The following is a 20,590-nucleotide window of genomic DNA, read 5'->3' as shown; positions in this document are numbered from 1 at the left end:
TTTCCAAGTGTTTTTTGATGGCAGAACATGCAAATTTTGGCAGACCTACAGCACGGTGATTTTTGAAAGTTAAGGTGTGGGAAAAAAAGGTTAAAAGCAGTTTATTCATTTCTGTCTTTATATTTTCTTCTTTTTTTGTCTTATACTCTAGTCTTTTTTAAAGAAAGTTTCTGAATTGTGACAGAATCAGTGGGAGTCTCAGTGGTGTAAATTAGCTCTTAACTACACCGAGGCAATAATCTGAAGGAATTAAATGTACACGTTTCTGTTGCCATGCATACTTAGTAAAAAAGCACAGTTGTGATTGCTATCCTGACTGTACATCTGAGACACATTTTTTATCTTGTAATATCTTATATGAGTGGCGGTTGTAATTCATGGAGATTTTGATTCTGTGGACAATCACACTAAGTTGGCTCTGGAAAAGGGAGACCTAGACTTGTATGAGTGAGGAAAAATAATTATTTTTCCTGATTTCAGTTACTTTCCAAGGGAGGCAATCAAAACTTTCTTTGAGCAAATCAGAAAGAACAGTACATAGGTCCATACTTAAAATCTGCTTCTCACGCACCATACCTAATATAGCTTTACATTGTGATAAATAGGGTGATTTTTATGAACTGATAATATGAGATTTCTATATAATTATTAGAAATTGTTGGCATAGATAAATAATGATTTAAAAAAGAATCTCCACAGTAAAAGTCCATGCCATGACCTAAACTGGAATATGTTTCATACGTTTTCCTTTGACCAGCCTTAAATTAAAAAGCCAAGATGTAGCTGATCCAGTTTCAGCACCAAGCCACTAAATCTCTTCAGTCCGAGTGTTTAAAAGCTCAGTAATTAGAAGCCTCTTTCTATTGTTTGTTTCAGAGCCATCTGTCCTCACCCTGAGCTTGTCCCTGGAGACTGCATGTCCATAATTTCGGGACAGAACTCAAGGAGTTCCCGCTCCCCTGACATACGTTGCTTCCCTGACAAAAATCTGCAAACCACAGATAACCCAAAGTTAACTTCCATTTCCATTTTCAGCACCAAACCTCCCTCAGCCAGGCCTTGCTTGATATCATCATCAGTTTTAGAGCTGCTTCATAGGGTAGCAAATTTTCTATACCATTATGCACTTACATTTATTAAAAAGTTCCACTCTGATACCCCCGAAGTGGCTGTAGATGATTATAATCAGCGACGGTTGCAGGAATGGAAGCGCCAATACTGTAGCCACGTCCGATGCCCCAGACCCTCCTCGTTTACTCCAACGAAGATGACAGTTTACTTGCAGAGAGTGGGCACCTACGACTTTAGAAAAGAACATGTACTAAGGGAAATTAAGATGTATAGAAAGGGGAAAAAAAAAAAAAAAAAATCTCCATTTTTCTCTCTGGAGAGAAGCTCTCCCCAGCTTTTGGCCAGGCCAGTGCAGGGAAGGGGCATTGCCTCCTTTCTCCATTCCACTCACGCCGAAGCTCGAACTTAGGAGCAGATGGCTCTCTGGCTGTCACTCAAACCTCACCTGCACACTTCTCTGACAATGCATCGAGCTGTTAGAGGTTGACTGTGATCCCAAGCATCCCGGGGACATGGCCTTGTCAAAATAAAGTTGACCTCTAAATGACACTCCAAATATTAAGACATCTGAGATGCTACTGGGAGAAAGCAGAAAGTTGACTTAATGTGAGCTTTTCACCTGGATTTCCAGCCTTTGCCATCCTCACATCGGGTTAAAGGAAGAATAAGAGGCAAATCATTATTTTTGATCTTACCTGTCACTCAGTGTATTTCCTCCTAAGAAAGCTGGTACCCAAGAGACACACCCCAGGTACCATTTTTTGGCACCTGTCCCAAAGGATAAGGTAGCAATCCATTACTATGAAATATAGTTCAATATTTAACAAGAAATGTAAGTTTTTTACAATATTACCCATTTTCCAAGTGAAAACTCTACAGTCACTTGAGAAGATCATATCTATACCTTTCCCTAAAGCCTCCAGTCCTGCAGACTCCTCTTTCTGCAACAATGATCCCTTTTTCATATTTATTTTTTTTGACACCCCAGGAAAGTGGTTCTGGTGACTGCAGCGGTTTCTACACATCCCATCCTAGACTTGGGGCTAGACTGTCCTCCCTCCTGGACCACCAAAAGTGATGCTAATTTCCTCATGCTGCTTCTGCCTTTGTCTCCGTAGTGACACTGATGCTTTGGCTGTCACCTGGATGCCATCCCTCAGCCCTCCTCTCTCCTGCCACCGCTGCGGCCCCCCTTGCTGTGTGCCAGGGCACAGGGATGCTGCTTGGAGCTGAACCACCACGCTAAAGTTTCATTTGCCTTCATGTTCCGCTTGCTCTGCTCCAAACTGGTTTTGCTTCTCTCCTTCCAGTTTAGCTGCCAAACAAAGAAAAACAAACAAACAAACAATAAAAAACATTCCTTGCCTTAGCCATACCCAACATGATCCAAGGTCTTCACTGTGCTTCTCAGCCCTGTCCTGGAATTGCATGCAGCTCTCTGTAGTTATTAAAGGAAATTCACTTCACACGGACTAAATCTCCAACACAGGAGCAGAAGTAACATTAAAAACTGTTTGGCTGTGTAAAGCACTTGATGAAAGGCAAACGTAATGGCCAAATTGCCTTCCCTCATCTATATCCCTGCCTGGCCTGGCACAGACCCCATCGGGATGAATGGAAGGACTCCCGCTGATGTCAGTGTGGGCTGGGGATCAGGCTCTTCATATCCGTGCTTTGAGGGGCTGAGCAAAAAGCACTTTGTACCAGACATAGCTAGGTGATTTTAATTGTGGCAGTGGAGTGAAACAGCACCGGCAGTGGCAGGATGGAAAAGGGAAAGCTAACAAGGGGCTGTGAAGTGCTGTGAGACAGGGGAACTGCCTGCCAGTGGAAATAACGAGTCTAGGAGATGTGTAAGTTTGGGGTTTTTTTTTAAAGAAAATGTAAAGTGCCTCTGCTTCTCTGTGTCAGTGCAGTATTGACTTTTGTTAATGCATGGCTCACTGGACATGTGTCCTCCCTTACTGAGATGCAGTGGAGAGCTGTGCTCCTCCCCAGCTCTCCTCATCCCTGGCCAGCAAAACCAGCTTCTGCTGGACAACAGTCCCAACCCCTCTGCTCCTGAGAGCAGGATTCAACTACCTTCTATCTGCCAGATGCACCTTTTCTCCTCTGAGCGACCTTCTCTCCTGCCTTCTCTGTGGTGAGAGCTTCCCTAGGGGTGCAGGGCAATCTCCTCCATCCACTCTCCTACGTGAATTGCTCCCATGTACTTTATCTCCAAGACCAGCCTCAGCGTGCTGCATGTAAGAAACGCCTGATGATACAGGGAGAACAAGCCTGAAGGATTAGCATGCGTTTCACTCCACAGGGAGTTGTAACTACTATAATTTTCCCACAGGACAGGAGATCCAGTCTATCCTGCTGCTTGATCCTTAAAATAGCTTCTTTATTTTTCTGTTTGCAAACTAGTTCAATTTTCTGAAGATTAAATTCTCTCTACATTAATGATGGAGGCAATCAGCTTTCTTACAAGAAGTTTCTTTAACATTTCCCTCAGCTACAAACAAATCTAAGCTTTGAGAAGTTGTATTTTAGCACGAATGCCTGGGAGTTTGAAACGCTCATGCTCTTACTGGTATTACAGGTCACTGCCCTTCTCAGCATTTACCAAAGCTGAAACACTAAATAGCTTGTTATTTCTATTTAGAAATGTGTCTATGCTTGCACCCGCTAGTAACCTCAGTGTAGCAAAGAAAGATTAAACATTCAAGTAATTTAGCTTAGTTCCAGTTCATTTTCAATTAACAGGAGAAAATCCTCTCAGACATAATAGGCTACTTTAGGTTTGGGTTTAGTTTATTTGTCTGACAAAAGTAAGCATTTAGGCTTACAAGTTAAAATCACTAATGCTGTTAAAAATATAGATTATTAAATAAAAAAGAAATAATAAAGAAAAAAAATTAGAAAATTAAAATACTGGTTTCAAAGGTATTTTCCCTTTCAGAATATTTTTATAGTAGTAAATACCCCAGAATGAATACAGTACAAAACATTTCAGGGAAGAAATTGTAGTGTTGTTATATAAGGTTTTATTTCCTAACCTTTCTATATGTTTTTTTACTGTACTTAGAATGTAAAACCCGCTCCTGCCCAATTTATCGATGTCAGCTTGTCTTTTCTGATATTACTCTTGGCTGTTACCTGTGTTGAGCGGGGAAGGTTTACCCAGATACCCACCTTGCTGAACATATTAGGCAAGAAGGTGTTTTCTGAAGACGTCTTCTTGACTTTACAGGCAAGGGCAATATGGGTCCGGGGAAATTAGAAGGTTGGCTGGCCAATGTTTCCCATTGAGGTTGAACACTGTGTGATCAAACAAAAATTACAAAATAGTTTCATCAAAAAAGGATGTTAATTATTAGGAAAGACAAAGTTTCCTCTTTGTGTGTCAAATGAGGTCCAGCAGTTTCCATAGGTAGAAGATCGAAAAGTGTAAGGGTGAAGAAGAGAGCAGACATACCTCAGGATTCTTGGGTCAAATCTCATATAGATGGGTACATCTGAAAACTCACACATCTCAGCTGTGCTGGTTCCGATTTTTATATTAAGGAATTATTTTTCCCAAATGACTTTCTGCCCAAATCAGTAAGACCTCAGACTAGAACTTCCTACTCCACCTGCACCCTCAAGCTGCTAACTTTTATGCTTTATGTGTTTCTTGTGTTACTCCCTGTCTGAAAAGTTATAAGCCCATCAATATTTTTTTTTTTCATCAAATCAGTTAGTTTCCCATAGCAGGACAGAAGCTGTGGATGGGTACATACCAGTAAGCTGCACTGGGAAAAGCGGAACGGAATAAAGGGGACAAGAAAAATGCAAAGAAAAATGCAGAAAATCCTAGAGTATTTTTAAACTGCCTGGTGCACCTTTGATGTAAAGCAAGAGCTCTGGTAAGGAATAACGAGGAAGTTAGAGGTGCAAGGGATCAGCAGTGCAGTGGACACTGCATCTGAGAGAAATGCAGGGAAAAAACAGTACCACTGTTTTCAAGCATCATAGTTACCTCTTCTCCAGCAGTTCTGGCTGAGCAAATGTTTCCTCTTGCCCTCACCTGGTGACAGAAGGAAAACGTGTGTATCCAGCTCCTCAGAGACATCAATGCTTCAGTTCCAGGGCAACCTGTGTTTAGAAAATCAATTGGAGTGAAAAGGAGACCGATAAACATTTAAGAGCAGTGGGAAGCTAATGATCCTTTTACAGTCCAAAGACACCACAATCATTGCAAGCTTTACAGAAGACTGAGAACAGCAGCTCCTACCGCGAGCACACGTGGGAAACCTCTCGCCTCTCTGGGGACTGGGTGCTGCCACAAGGCAGGGTGCCACCACGAAGCTCTACCAGCGGGAGACGCAGGACAGCCACCATCCTGGGCTAAAGGCGAGGTCCGTTTGGTGCCGTGTTTAAGTTAAACTGAGACATCTTTTCATTTCCGTAAGATATTTTAGTCCTTTTAAGGTCTTTATTTTCTGACTCACCTGGACGTTATTTTGGCACCTTTGTACTTTGCCATCCCCCATTACAAAATGGAAAGAAGAGCCAGGAAAATAACTGCCCTGGGGCCTGACTGGCTACATCTAGGCAAAAAACCCTCTTGCATGGTGGTGTTTCCCATGGAAAGATGCCTCGGTGCCTTGTAACTCAGCCTCTGCCCTCGCCTCCCGACTCGTGGCATCCCCAGGCCGGGCACTGGTAAGGGAGCGCCGGCAGGGCTCAGCCATGGAGCTGCGGGTCCCAGCCAGCTCTGCCTGCCAGAAAGCTGCAGAAACCCCAACTACTGACATTTAGCCAGCTTCCCATGACAGAAGTTTGCTTTTTCTTTCCTTCAGGAAACCTCTTTAGTCCTTTTCTTTTTTTCTTGGTTGTTACAGATTGATAAACCTCAGTTTGAATCACAGACTTCAGGATTCACCTGAGTCAGAAATTTTCCTCTAGTTCTCTAATTTTATCCATGTGGATTTTTATGTTTTCCACTTGTCCTGCATAATTTATCTCCTATATTCTTCCACCCCACTTCTGTTTCCCTTGTGACTGGTCTCTTAGCACATTGCCCTTCCACCTTCCTAAAAATAAAAAGTCTTAATTTTCCTACGGATTGCTCTGCCACCCACCACTGCGATTTATAAAGACCTGTCACCACATTCAAACGCCAATCTTCCTCGGTGAGCAAATACCATTCGTTGGTGCTATATGTCTTCCTGAAACCACAGATTCTGCACTAGATCTGACAGACCCAGGCTAGTACAGGAAAATTTTGAAGTCAAAATTGGATGGATGGGATCGGAATTAGGCAGCATCTTCCTGGCACTGTTTTTTCTTTTTGTTAAACCAGAAAAAGCACTGACGTGCTTAGCCCAAAAGGAACTTTGTGTTACTGATTTCAAAGAGCACCAAATATTAATTCAAAGCCTGAGTACTAAAATGCCCCATTCTTGGTCAAAATATTTCCATTTAGTAGCTTTTTTACACAGCCATAGTTAGCTGGGGCTTTTTTGCTGCCCCCTGCTCGCCCCACAATACACATAACTTAGAGATACAGTTTATGCAGGTACCATGCTAGTCTTCAAAACACAGAATTAATGGGAAGTTAATCTATCCTAATGCTGAAACAATCTCTTTTGTTTTTTTACTGACTGAATAAAGACAGATTCCTAGAAATTGCTCTCTGCAAAATAAACAGTTGCATTTAAGGACATTTGTCACTCTTTAAACACGTGGGTCTTAGAAACTGTGGGTAAGGTTACGGTGTCATACCGCTGTTCTCTGTGCTTCTGACGTAAATTAAGGTTTAAGTACCAGGTTATTTTAAGCAGTGATCAGACTGAACTAGAAGTCATGACTGATGTGGTTTGTCTTTCCTAATCAGAAAAAAAATCCTATGAAAATCACCACTGCAAAGCCCCGGTGTTCTGGCTTTGAAAGGAAACAAAATGACTTGTCAGCAAAGACAGGCATCTTAGCACAACCACTTTCGTCTGCAAAACTGCAAATGGCGTGATGGAGCGGTTACGGCTCTGAAGCAAAGTGTACCTGGAGAGGCCGCCCCGCACAGCTGTGTTGTGCTTAGTCCAGAGCCCAGCTACTGGGCCTGGGCCAGTTGTTTTCACTTACAGATTCTTTTTAAAAAAAAAACAAACTCAACTCTGAGATAACAATCTTAATTTTTTCATTTATAAGAGGATTTTCTATGATTTTCTGGTTGTTTGTCTCACTTTAAACTTCCTACTGAGTTTCCATCCTTTGCCCTCTATTAGATTTTGTCTGCACACAGATTGCTTTTTCATTGAAATTTATTCAATTTCCTTACCAGTTTTAGGAGAAGACACTTGAGGTTTTCTCTTACCTGGTAAAGGAAGTTCAAGATGGAAAATGTTTGAGTCAAACGCAGCTCTTTTGTATAGAAGAATTAGAGTCTGATGTTTCTCTTGATGCTGGAAGAAATGAAAAGTCTTTGAAGTAACTCCATCAAAGTCAACAAGCACACAGTAATAATAATAAAAAAAAGCTGTTTATGTCTTCGTTTTTGTTTGCTTCTTGCCTTAATCTGAAAAAAAAAATCATCTGAATTATGATTGTTCTTTGTGTGTGTGAGGCATGACAAATATATTCAAAAATGTAGACCAAATACAGTTCTGATAAAAAATTCAGGATTATTTCCCTTTGTTTTCATGGGCTGAGTTTCAGCTTTTCGTTTTGATTTTTTCAGAATTCACATTTACCAGTGTGGGCTATTTTACTTGGTTTATTAATATTTTTCATATGAACAGAAATGTCAGAAGTTCTGCTGCACTTTTGACATTTAGAATTGAAAACATATAATGAGTCAAAATAAATGAAGCTCACAAGTTTCTCTCCATTTTTGTTTTTAATGACATAACTGTGAGTCATAACTTTGAAGCAATGGTGAGTTATAAATTTGATGCAGTGACTGTAAGAAACACATGAGTAAAGGGGAAAAATCTCACATAGGGAATTAAACTCAGAAGAGAACTGAATTAACTAAAATGAATTAACTGTTTTTCCTGAGATTAGATTAATTTTCACAGAAAGAAATAGCAAGTGATTTCAAGTGTATGAATACAATGATAAAAGTGGAATATCGGTGTTCATTCAGAAAAAAAAAGATCAGGCTATTTAAAGCCTGAGGGTTTTGGATTTTTTTTTAATTATGCAAAATTAAATTACAATGATTATGTTGAGAAGAATAAAAGCATGAACGAGGCACGCATTTTGGCAGGGGTGGAATGTAGCTGTGCCAGAATTTCTGCACATAAAGATCATACAAGCAAATTTTAAATGGAGGGAAAAAGTCAGAGCGAGCTCCCTGGGCGCATGGCGCAAGCACTGGCCAGCCCAGCGCAGGGCAGAGCGACTTGAACGCTGGGCTCGGTGCTGCCGGCGCTCCCGCCGTGCCCCTTCCCACCTCTGCAAGGTTCAGCCCCAGTTTGGGTTCTCCCTCAGTTTTGATTTGCTGGTCGGGCCTTGCCTTTCCTTTCTTTGCTACTTATGTGCTTACCGTTAAGCAGGCAGCAAGCATCTGGAGCGGACTCCTCAGTGTCTTCTGGCACCTCCGTGGAGGGTCGCCCCAGACTTCCACTGGTGGAATACAAATTTCCTTCCCTGTGCCATTGCAGGGACAACCTTCCTGCCTCACAGGGCTGGGGAAGTTTTTCTAAAGTCTACCACGAGCAGCAAATTACCCCCAACACGCTCTTTTCAAGGCTTTACAAACAATGTGGGTTTTGTGACCAGAAGAAAGGTGTTCCAGGTATCCTGTGGATCCACACACCCACTGAGCAAGCACTTTCCCACGGTCCCTCCTGACTTTTGACTTTGTCTTGTATTGCCCCTCAGAGCAGCTATCAAAGCATTTCTGCTGTGGCAAGGTGCCAGCGAGGACCCTCCCAAGCGCCAGCAGGAAGGTTACCCGCTGTCCCGGCCGAGGACCTGCCTTCTCCTGCCTGCGGAGAGAGGGAGGCGGCAGCCGAAGCCGGGGTGCGGGATCCATGCCAGGGCTCCGGGCTGGCCTCGTGGCACGCTGGCCAGCACCAGGAGCAACTCCGCAGCCAGCGTGATGGAGGACAGATTGAGAGAGATTCCCCCCCTGTTTAAACTATAGAAAATATTATTCATCCAGATAAATCCTAAATGTACTCTTAGAAAAAGCCTGAGGAAAAGCATAGGTAGGGAGAAGAGAAGCGACGGAAATAGCAGTAGGTGATGTAATGGCCTAAAATCATGAGGGACCAGACAGCGGGGTGCCAGCGGGCACGTTTACGTTGGCCATACCTTCATTTCTGAGGAATCTGTCCCTCTTCAGGGCTCGGCAACACTTGTAGCGCTTGCCATGCTGACCTAAATCAAACTGACTAGAGAAGTCAGTTTGCTTTAGTTTGGGTAGGGAGAAGGGACACATTTTTGCATCACAAATCTCTTCAGGGATCTGAATTATCTTTGTTTCCTTGCAGTCGTAAGAAATATGTGTTCATCCCCTATGCCTGTGCATGGTTAGTGGCTCCTGGGGGAAGGAAAAAGACGCTACCCTTGTTGCCTGGCGAGCATTTTAGGCGTCCCCAGAGGTGCTCCACTTCTGTGCATCCTCAGGAGGGCAACCACCACGCGAGCACAGGCGGATCAGTCAAAGACACTGTTCAAAGGGAGGTGAACATTGTAAATGATCCTGTCATCATCGCACACAAGTCCTAGAGCAGATTTTGCCGGGAAGATGCAAACATTACAGCTTTTGGAAGGAAACAGAGCCACAAAGCAGGCACGGTGAATACAAACACGGCCCCAGTCCTGCAGCCAGGGTAACGGCGCAGCAGGAGCAGGAGGGAAAGTGCAAGTCGCATTACTTCTTCTAAAGAAATATTTAATCTAAAGGAAAAGGAGGAGGCGGAAATGTCAAGGAAGCATCGTTTAATTATGATAGGGGGAAAGATTATAGCTATATCAGCATGGAAGATGTAAAACCTATTTTGCAAAAGGGATTATTAAAAATTTGATTTCAAGTACAGAAAAGTTAAAAAGCCTCTCCCATTTCAAGATTCTCTGTAAACAAACTGAGAGCAAGTCTTGTTTAAGAGCATAATATTTAAGTGCAATATCACTGAAATGAGATTGATTTCTAAAAATATAAAGGATAATAAAGCAATTAAAAAAAAAAACCAACAATCTCTTAAACCCCAAATAGACCTAATAATTTCAAATTACGGCTTTCTACATCACCTTTCTGCCCCGTCCTCCAGTTTTGATATCAGTGACATATTTGCAAAGGCTATGGAGACCTCAGTGAAATTACCTCTGATCAAAACAAAGGCTTCCCAGGCTTTCTGGGTCTCGCTCCATCCGTGGCGGTAACCAGACATTAAAAATAGACTGTGCCCTTTCACTCTCCCTCTCGCTAACTAAAACGCAATCGATACCTCATCATCCTTTCTTCTGCGCAGCAGCCCACAGGTTATTTAGCTTCAAAACACTGCTATTGAGACAGCCACTGGCAAAGGAAGCTGCAGGATTGTCTTGCACTGATGCGATTCTCTCCCTAATGTGGTGGCTGGGAAAACAGGTTACCTCCATCTCTTGTGCCACATCCAAATTGCATTCAAGCCTTTATCAATTCCTTCCTTTCTGTCCTGCAATTGTTTTCTTTTGTTGTGGGAACCAAAGAGGCTCAATACTCCTTTAATAATCTCTCACTGAAGATTTCTAGGAGTTACTTGGGCAGCCCATGTCTGAGAGGATCTCCTGGTGGGATCTCCTCAGCAGATCACTGCCAGGGCTGTGGCAAAAGGATTTCGGGGCTGCGTGCCTCTTGCTTTGTGCTCATACTCCTTTCAGAAAGTTTTTGGTGATCAACCTTCACCGAACCTAAGCGTTAATTTTTGTGGTGTGGGGCTCAGTAGCGTGCAGATTGTTGCGTGTAGCTAGAAACAAAAGGCAGGCACCCCTCCTGAATGGCTCACCCTTGCCTGGTCTTTTCAGTTTGGGGATCAAGGAGGAATTTCACCGGTGCGCTCCTGCTGAGGCTGATTCAAGCTCTTTGAAAATGCTGCAAGATTATTCCCTAAAGACCAGCTTTGTTGTGCTCCACCGTCACAAAGAAGTGGCGTTTCTGATGTTGGGTGCTATCAATCACACTTTCTGGCGGTTTCTGTGTTCTCCAAAACACCTGCAGAAGAGGCTCCTCTGGCAGTGACCTCTGCAGGTCACTTCTTGTCTGCGGTGTGAAATGTACTTGTAAGCTGCTCAGTGCAGGAGCATAAACTCATGCTCAGAGAGCCTCAAAGTTTGCACGATGGCATTATCATGCTCTGCGAAGCTGTTGGCAACTGCCAAATGCATTTCATTTATATTGAAGTCTGAGAAAAACATAATTAGCACCTCATATTAAAAAGCAAGCAGTGTGCTGTTGACAACAAGCCAGGAAGTTGATAAACAGAACTTCCTCAAATTAAGTTTTCCTGAAAAACCTAGATGAGGACATAAATTCTGAAAAGGACGGCGTTAGCAGCTGTGCAGCGCAGTCACAATTAAACTCCAAACCCTAATGTTATTGCTTGCTTTTATAATACATCTTTTCAGAAGGTTTTCAAATTATATCAAGCAAATATAATGTTTTGGGTGCGGGGCCTCTGGGCAAGGGATGCTTTGCTAAAATAAACACCACGCAGAAAAGAAGCATGTAAGTTGCTACAAAGCTCCTGTCGTTCCAGAGCAGGTTGTCACCTATGTGTGCTGCGCAATCCAAAGGCCGGCACCGCTTTGGGTTTGTAGCTACGTGGAAATGTAGCTTTTCAACACAGAGATCCCTTTAGCGGGTAGAGCACAATTACAAAGAGGAAAAGAGGCGAACCCATACGTTACACAGCCTCAGGCCCGACACGTGCTGTTCCTAGACCTCTTGTCGATGTGGCACAACCTTCACACCCCCCACATTTTCTTCGGGGCTTATCCCAAGAAAGTCACGGTGCGACCTTTCACCATCTTCTCTGCTTCCTCCTCTCGTCCTTCACCGCCCCGTCCCCCTGCCTGCATAAGCTGGGTTTTCTTCCCCCGCATATACCTCTCCCTCCTCCTACAACTTAGTAACTGTTTCTCTCTAATTCTGTTTATTCTTTGGTGTTCATATCCTTCTACTTTATTAGTCCTTTTCTCATTGTGCAGATTTATGTGATGCTGTAGCAGCTTCCAGGTAATTTTAATGTATTGTCTGCCAAGCTTTCCTTAATAAATATTAAAAGACACACACATGTACGCTCAGAAACCTGAGAGAAGCTGATTTCTAGAAGCACACCAGAAGGCTGCCTGTATTTTTTGGCTTGGTCCCAAATGCTGCCCCCAGTTCCACCAACATAAGATTATAGTGGGTGCAGCTGCTTTCAGTGATGCCAACTGCCCTGGCAGGAGGGCACAGTTCTTCTGAAAGCGACTGGTGAAAGGAGTAAGAGAAATATCAAGAAAAGAAACTCCCATTACCATTAAATGCGATGATTTGTGTGGGTATCTGTACCTGGTATCACAGTGCAGCTCAGCAGAGATTGCACAGGATTGTCTGCTGGCAGCCTGTGCGAAGGGTGAAGAAGGATTTTTCATTTCATGCATCATTTGCAACTACCTTCAATAATTCAGCAAAGTCAATACATATCCTTGATGCAGAGTTAAGAGAAAAACCCTGAAGCAAACAGACAAAAGTAAGTAATCCAGAGAGTGACCAAGCATAGTTAAATCCTTTTTTCTCTTTTTCCCCCTTGTCTCCCCCCTGCCCTGCTTTGGCTACATCCTACATGAGGACATGTAGTTGTTTGCATAGAGTTCATTACAGTCATGGAAACTCCTTGAAATAAATACACTGGGAACCGACCCCTCTGCACCTCAGATTTCAAGGGATTTTGTAGTGTCTGTGTTTGCTCAGACCATTCAGTGTTCAAACTGCTCATTGCCCCGTGGTAGAGACCACAGAGCGGCCATGGGAGAACATTTAATCCCCAACAGCAAGAAGAAACTGTCATTTAGATGTGTGACTTTGCCCTGACCTCTGCTTCCCAAAATGGAGAGGAAAAAATGGGTAATACAGAAACTAGAAATCACTGCAGAATGACCCCATAGCCCACAGGCCGAGGTCAGACAAGTGAGGACTGACTTTGTCGGGATGACAAAAGCTCCAGATTTGATACGTGTCCTACTCCTCACGTGACAAATTCTGACTCTGAGGGTGGGCATGCCACATAGCCATCCCAGGGCAGGCAAAGGGCTGAATCGACAAACCAGACCCTCCTTGTGAGACAAAGCACTTCTTTATCCTCCGGGGAATTTTTTTTTTTTTTTTATTCAGGAATGTGACCTTCAGCTTACTTAGCATCAAGTAAATGGATAAAGTCTTGTGACCTCGACAGAGTGCATGGCTCTGCTGAGAAAATGGTTAATGTGGCAGACTTGAGGGAGACGATCATTCAATGAGCAAGGCAAGTCTAGAAGCCCCACAAAACCCCTGCAGAGAAGAGGAGGAGTGTGCCTGGGACACACATTTGGTCATGGGGTCAGCAGGTTGGTAAATACAACTTTTCCTGACAGCATCTTGCTCGAGAGCCAGGGGTGGTTGTTTTGGGGACTAGACAACAGGAGTGGCCCATTTGCTCCCATGCCGCTGGATGACTGGGCCGCATCCTGCGGTAACACCCATTACTTGCAGAAGTAACTGTCTCTTTTTCCACGCTGTTCCTCTCGGACATGGCACCTGGATGGCAGTGCCAGCCAGCCTTGCAGATGTGCCGACCTGCTCTTCAGTGTTTGGAAGCCTGGACTGTAAATGGAAGAGCCACAAAAGCCACTGCTATGTGGGCAGAAGAGCAAACTTTCTTACTCATCACAGAATCCCTCAATTATTAATGGCTTTCAGTCTCAACCTGCTTCCCAGACGCTGCTCGTAAAGCCAGTTCAGAGCAGCCTCACGTGTGAGGCAGCAAAGGCGTTCGCCGCTGGGGCAACACGGGGGCAGCTGGGTGAATCACTGCACGCAAGAGGCGAGCTGGACTCGGACACTGCTGGAGGAAAGACTCTTGGAGAAGAGTGTAGGCAGTGTTCTGGGGGTTAATTTTTCTCCAAGTTTTCTTTGGAGAGAGGTTCTTCTTTCCTGTGAAGAATTCAAATTTCTTTCAGCTCCTGCTCCGTCCTCTTGCTCCAGCAGAACACAGCACACACATTTCATTTCCTTTCCTGCCTAGTGGGATGCTGAGGAGATGTGATCTCTGAATTGGTATACGTTTCAGCTGGCCCATATTTGCAGCAAAATTTATGACACATGCCAGTGCCTCCGCTGGTTGATTGGATACGGCCAGGGAAATGGAGAAAGCCTCAACTCGCTGAGCTTCAAAAAATGAACTTCACTTAAATGATGTATTGTTGTTTTTCAGCAGAAAGGAACACCTGGCTTGTACAGTGGGGAAGAGGAACAAAATGCAACATTCATAAAAATGACTGAAAAGGGACTGGAGAATATGGTTATTTTTGCTTCCACATGACAGAACGTGCCACAGAACAGTGTTTGCAATTATAATCTGGCTGCTTTCGTTTGCCGTGATTGCATTGCTATGTCCACTAATTCAGTTTTAATCTTCATTAACATCTCCCGTACTTTACAGAACAGATTCAGACTGTCTGATGCTTCCCATGTCACTTGGAAGAAGCATTAGGAAATTATTATTGCTTTTCTTATGACACTAGATAATGACTTCTTCAGACATAAAAGTAATTTATATTGTATGAGTGAGATTCTGGTTTTGCTTATCCCACTGTACATCTTCAGTGCAGATGTGTTGGCTGTTTTCTGAGATAAGTGAGAGTAGAAATGACTCCAGAAAAGAAAGATTCTTGCACGTAGCTTCAGTGCAAAAAAAGATTTGCAAATATTTTTTAGGTAGCTTAGAGTTTAGAATGGTGAATAGGGAGCACACGTTTAATTCAGCTAAAATAAGAGTTAACTCAGATTGTAACTGGGTGGAGAGAAGCAGGGAGGCACGGGTGGAGGGCGAATGACCGGAGAGGACCCAGAGGCAATCCTTTACCTATTGAGCTACAACAGAGTGTACAAAACGCCAAGTCTGCATGTGTGTGCATGTGTCTGCAGGATAGACAAGATCTAGATTTACGTACACATTCATAAAAGAAAAATATAAATCAAGGGATAAACTTTTAACAACAGGATATATAATGCTACAACACGCATTAATTTCCTTTTTCCTCAATGCCACAGAAAAGCGAAGCTTGTAGCAAATTCAGCACAGATATAGACAGACCAGCTCTTTTTGAGCAAGTAAACAAACACAGCTGACACTGACTCTTATTTACATGGACACACCTGCACTCTGCACCGAGCAGTAAAAATTTTGAGCAGTTTTAGTGCTTGATAAGTGTGTTATAAGGTCTGAGCACAAACAGGGATGAGGTTCCGGGGAGAGCAGAGGTACCTTATGGCTTTCTGTTACGGGCGTGCAGATAAATGGCTCTGCATCTGAGTGCTGGTACAGAGCTACTACCTGGGAGCGTTAATAGAGTTAGCACCTAGCAAGCCTAATTGCAAATGAGCAGCTCCACCTAACTGGTCCAGCAATATTAATATAATCAAAGTATACCCATTTTCACTGGGACAATGTGATGCCCATTTTGGTCTGTATTGTTCCTGGAGATATCATTGGAGACTGTTCTTGGGAAGCAGAATCCATTATGATGTATATCTTTTAAAGAATAATTACTTGCCAGTAAGTGTTGGTCCCAGAAGAAATATATTCGGAATTGATTAGCACTCAACCACCGATCCCTCCATAGAATTGGGGAGTCCTGTAATACCTTTCCTAACTTTTCAATTAGCTTTTGATTTGGGAGCATTTTTGCCTCCTGCCACGGAGGGAATTGGCTGGCAGAGGGCAGCGAGCAGAGCAAAGAACCGTGCCCCCCCCCCTCCCCCCCCGAAGCCACTGCTAACTACTAACTAAAACTACTAACACTGTGTTTTTCAAAATAATATGGAAATTAAACAGTGCTGCTAAATACATGCCATTGCATATGCCCCTTGGGTTTTTAAACACTTGGCATGTGGGTTCCTCAACATTCTGGCGCTTGGAGAAGGCACCGTCACTCCTGCAGAGACAGATCACTGATTACAAGCATTGCTGTGCATGCCTTCGGTTGGGTGATCTGCTAAATAAGAGCAATTCCTGAGACTGCAGTGGACAATCCCACCCTGAGCATTACTCTGCCACTCAGGATCAATCAGGAGGTGACCAAATCCCTGGCACTGAGCTGTGGGGCCAGTTACCTTCTGTGGTTACATGTGAGCAAATCGTACCAATACGGAAACCACAGGCAGTTTTAGAATGATCTGCCAACCACAAAATGAAATAAATCGGCTGGATTATTTATTCACAAAAAGGTAATTCCACCAATTTTACCACTTATTCTCCTCCCTCTCTAAATGGAAGCCTGGAAAAAATCAGTTGTCAATGTATGTATTTTTTGAGTAGTATTGTAGGAGAAATGATCATCGCAACATGCTGTCAACAAAGTTATGGGAGCACCTTGCATTTTTATTTCAATAGAGGAAAGGAGCTGCTCATATGGAAATTACATAAAAATATAATAATGGTGATTTCCTAGTATTGTAGAGAAAGCCAAGAAAAGTACAAGAGGCAATTCAAAAATAGGATGCTAGGCACACTGCTTCCATCAAACCAAAGATTAATTGTTTAACAAAGGCCTGGTGGTCAGACCAACAATTATCTGCTGTTTCATCATAATAATTATAGCAAGCAATTGAAAAAAAAATAAAAATCTGTGCCAGCAAAGAAAATTCCTTAACTGCTAATTCCAAAACAGTAGCCTGTTTCTGTCTTTTTGCAACAGCAACTTGGTATAGCAGCATTTTTAGCATAAATACTTGTTTCTTTCAAAAACAGTAACAAATCTTTCATTAACTCTGGGAGAGAACTAAAAAGGAGGACTACTATATTTTACTTTTATTTCTACCTCTGTTTTAGTTACAAGAGTTTGTAAAGTCCCTTTCAAATGTGAATAAGTTTGTCTAAATATCATGATTCCTTCCCCTGTCCTCCCTACGGTGTGGATGTGCCTAAGGATAAGAAAGGATGTGAGACTGGGAAAATATTGCCTACCACACCATCTCAGGATGCTCTTTTATACAGACAGATTATCAGTACAGCATCTTTGAAAGCAGCTGCTCAATTTATTTTGAGTCAGGTTAATTTTGCTTCTGATGTCATTTACTGATAGTCTAGAAGCTTGTTTGCATTGGAAGGCAACTCTCCGGAGTGAAACACGCAGAGAGCTGGGCTCCAGGGAATGCTTCAGCACGTGCTGGTGCCCTGGAGATGCTGGACCCGATCTGCATTTCGCCCTGCTAACTCACAGCTCACTTGTACAGATTCTCTCACGTTCTTCAGAATAAATATTTTCTGAGAATACTGAAAAATATGACCAAACCAGCAAAGCTGGTCAATATGAAAGGCTAAAAAAAATATAAATAACAAATAAAACCGACAGCAAGAGAGACTGACTCCCCATGTCCTTGCTCCCGAGCAGGAGTACCACCGTGCTGCCTCCTCCCGGGAGCTGCATCCCCCATCACGGCTGGCTCGGAGGAAGGACCCGTGCCGGCTGCAGGGGAGGACCGGCCGCGGAGCTGTGCGGCACCCCTGGGTGACAGCGCTCTCAGGGGAGGACCCCGCGCTGGGTCAGTGCACCGTCTGCTGGGGGATGACTCATGTCTCTATGCCACTTGGTGCAAAATTAATGCTGCCAGTGCACAGCCCAGGGTCTTAACTGTAATTCAAGTCTTATTTTCTCTGAAACCGAAAGATCATTTCCAGGAAAAAGCAAACTCAGCCCTTGGGGAAGCGACCTTCCTACAAGACACCTCCCAGACTTGAAGCTGCCAGCATGAGGGACACCTGCTGGGGAAGGACAAGGTGGGTGCTTTTGGCTTTTCCGAGTGTTGCAGTGGTGATGAAACACAAAACACAGAACCGACACTGCATTTAGCACATATCGGCTGCACGGAACCTTGGAAAATAATTTTATAGGAACTGGCAAACAGCACTACCAACCCCTGTGAAAGGGCTGAAGTTTCTTTATCACTTCTTTTAGCTTATGGCCCTGGTACAGGTGCTCCCTGGGCACAGCCTTCCTCTTTCAGCTAACGTGAGATCTGCAGAGAGGCAGAGAGGGGGGGGGTTGGCAGGTCCCGTTACCTCCCTGCCACGAGCAGAGCCACCCTGGGGAGCCGGTGCCCCAGGATGCCACCGGCCACCCGCTCTCCGCTCAGCGGGCTTCACCTGCCAGCCAAACAAGCGACGAGGTGGGCGCATCGCGATCTCTGAAAGCAATGTAAACTTGGGGGTTTTTAGTAGCAAAGGTGTTGAAGATGTGTTTGAGGCGATGTGTGAGTGTTTTGTTAGAGGAAGGATGAAAAACTGGTAAAGGGGGTACCACACAGTGGAAGCAGAAAAAACAACAAACTGTTTTGCTCAGAATGGGAAAACTATTGTTCCGCTTCTGTCACTGAACTAAGACCTCACTCCTGGAATAAAGACACCTGCTTTCATTGCAAACACTAAAATCACAAGAGCTTGTCACAGCTCTGGGATCAGCAGATCCTTGGTTTTTCATGGCAGTTGTGCTCCCCAGCCCCTGCTGTGCCCTGTGCAGTTGAATTGTTCCTTGAATTACTAGTGCTTTCCCAAGTAAAAAAAAAAAAAAAAAAAAATATTAAAAGTGCAATAATCAAGTTAACTTGTTCTACAAGCAGTGACACAAGGCTTTTTCTCTATTTGGCATTCAGCTTCACTGCCTAATTAATTAGCATTTGTACAGCACTTTGAAAATATGAAATGCTATTGAAGTGCTAAGTATTATTATTAATATTAGCAGCAGCACCATTTTGCTCTACTGAATGCTTTTTCCACCAGACTTGCTATGAAAAAAGCAGTCAAGCCAGCTGAACTGACGTGCTATAAACGTGAAATGCACTTTGAGCTTCTTCACCATATTTGATTACAGTGAGCCAAATGGCTGAAACATCTGCATAGCTGTGCAAATTTTTTTAATTATTAAAAAAAATCAACCTCATATAGCATAATTTGTTCTGAATCTGTCAGTAAGGTAGATATATTTTGCTTTGCAGGACAATTTTTGGATTGTTTATGAAAAGGATTCTGAGATGCTGGAACGCTGAAGGCTACCTCATGTATGTATCCAAATGCGCAATCAAGAGAAAAAACTGCTTCTGAGCTCTTGTAATTGTATCTTTCTCATTTAGCACAGAAACTGCTGATAGTTAAAAGGCACCAACTTCTAGATAGGTAACTGATCCCTGTTGCCCTCAATTTAAAATATAGCTGTAACTTGTAAACGCAGGAGCTCCTGAGACAAATCTTTCTTGATTTACATTTTGGTAGCTGCTGGTTTTGGCAGTGGCAAGAGGTTATCTGGCCTTAACCTTCTGAATGGGTTTTATTTCAAAATCAATTACTTTTACCTTGTGCTGGCTATTTGATGCTCACATGCTTACTAACACGTGCATGGGTTAGTAGCTGCAGTCAACATTTCTTCACCTGGTTGCTTGTAACTAACAGATTCTTATTTCTGAGCAAGCCAACTTGTTCTGCTCGAGGTAATTTGCAGTAGGCAAGAGCTAACTAGCACTTGGCTGCCTTAGGCCAAAGAGAGACTGCAAGTGACGGTAAGAACAGATCATTAACTTCTTGCAGTTCACGCCTCCTGATGGCCCCGGTAGCCGTCCAGAGAATGAGACACGTGCCCGAGCTGTGTCTCCGTCGGTGCATGGGCTGACCTGGGGCGAAGCTGCCTGCAGAGGCGGCAAGCTGAAGCTGCCAGGCTTTGCACAGGAGCAGAGAGGGAACATGCTGGAAATCTTTTCTGACAGTCCTGCTACAGGAGTGGTACCCCCACTTCAAGATCTGCTTTCCTATCCCCGAGTCCATCCCTGCCCGTGTTCCGCAGCGGGAAGTGGAACCCATTGACCTGTGAGGGACAAGCCCTCGGAGCCCTGCCCAGCTCGTCTGCTGCTGCACCAGAAGGCACGAGGGGACAGCAGGGGTCGGAACGGGCACCACTTCGTTTGACATTTATGGCATGACCGTGTCTAAATATTCTGTTTATTGCGCCACAAGAATTTCCCTGTGTCTTGACCCCTACCCAATTGTGTATTAATCAAAAGAAAAATAATCAAAGTTCAAGTTCATGCTTCTCAGTTCCCTCCTAACAGTAGCTGTTATTGCCATGCTGGTTGGAGAGGGGAGTTTCATAGTTGCAAGAAAGTAATAAATGCTCTTTAGTTCAATATCAAATAAAACGGGGCACCAAGGCAGAACAACAGGTAATAAGACTAGAGACCCCAATGCCACAGGGCCCGAGATTGCACCCAGAGCTGTAGGAACTGCCCGGTGTGACAGGCACGTACCCACCCCCAGCGCAGCGGCGAGGTGGG

The 20,590-nt window shown here is 43.7% G+C and overlaps 1 long non-coding RNA gene across 1 annotated transcript in view; it reads right to left on the bottom strand.

Annotated features, from left to right (window-relative positions):
• Positions 1 to 1,366: 1,366 nt before the first annotated feature.
• Positions 1,367 to 20,590, bottom strand: part of LOC121092887 — a 33,366-nt gene continuing 14,142 nt past the window's right edge. Inside the window, exons 2-5 of the long non-coding RNA XR_005829415.1 lie at positions 7,415 to 7,502; positions 5,078 to 5,193; positions 4,252 to 4,377; positions 1,367 to 2,386 (exon numbers count right to left, since the gene is read on the bottom strand). This is a non-coding gene — a long non-coding RNA (uncharacterized LOC121092887). The remainder of the gene's footprint in view (positions 2,387 to 4,251; positions 4,378 to 5,077; positions 5,194 to 7,414; positions 7,503 to 20,590) is intronic.

Source organism: Falco naumanni, chromosome 8, assembly GCF_017639655.2.
Source record: "Falco naumanni isolate bFalNau1 chromosome 8, bFalNau1.pat, whole genome shotgun sequence".
Taxonomy (NCBI): Eukaryota; Metazoa; Chordata; class Aves; order Falconiformes; family Falconidae; genus Falco; species Falco naumanni.
The sequence above is the reverse complement of the archived record's forward strand: the minus strand, read 5'-3'. Positions and strand labels throughout refer to the sequence as shown.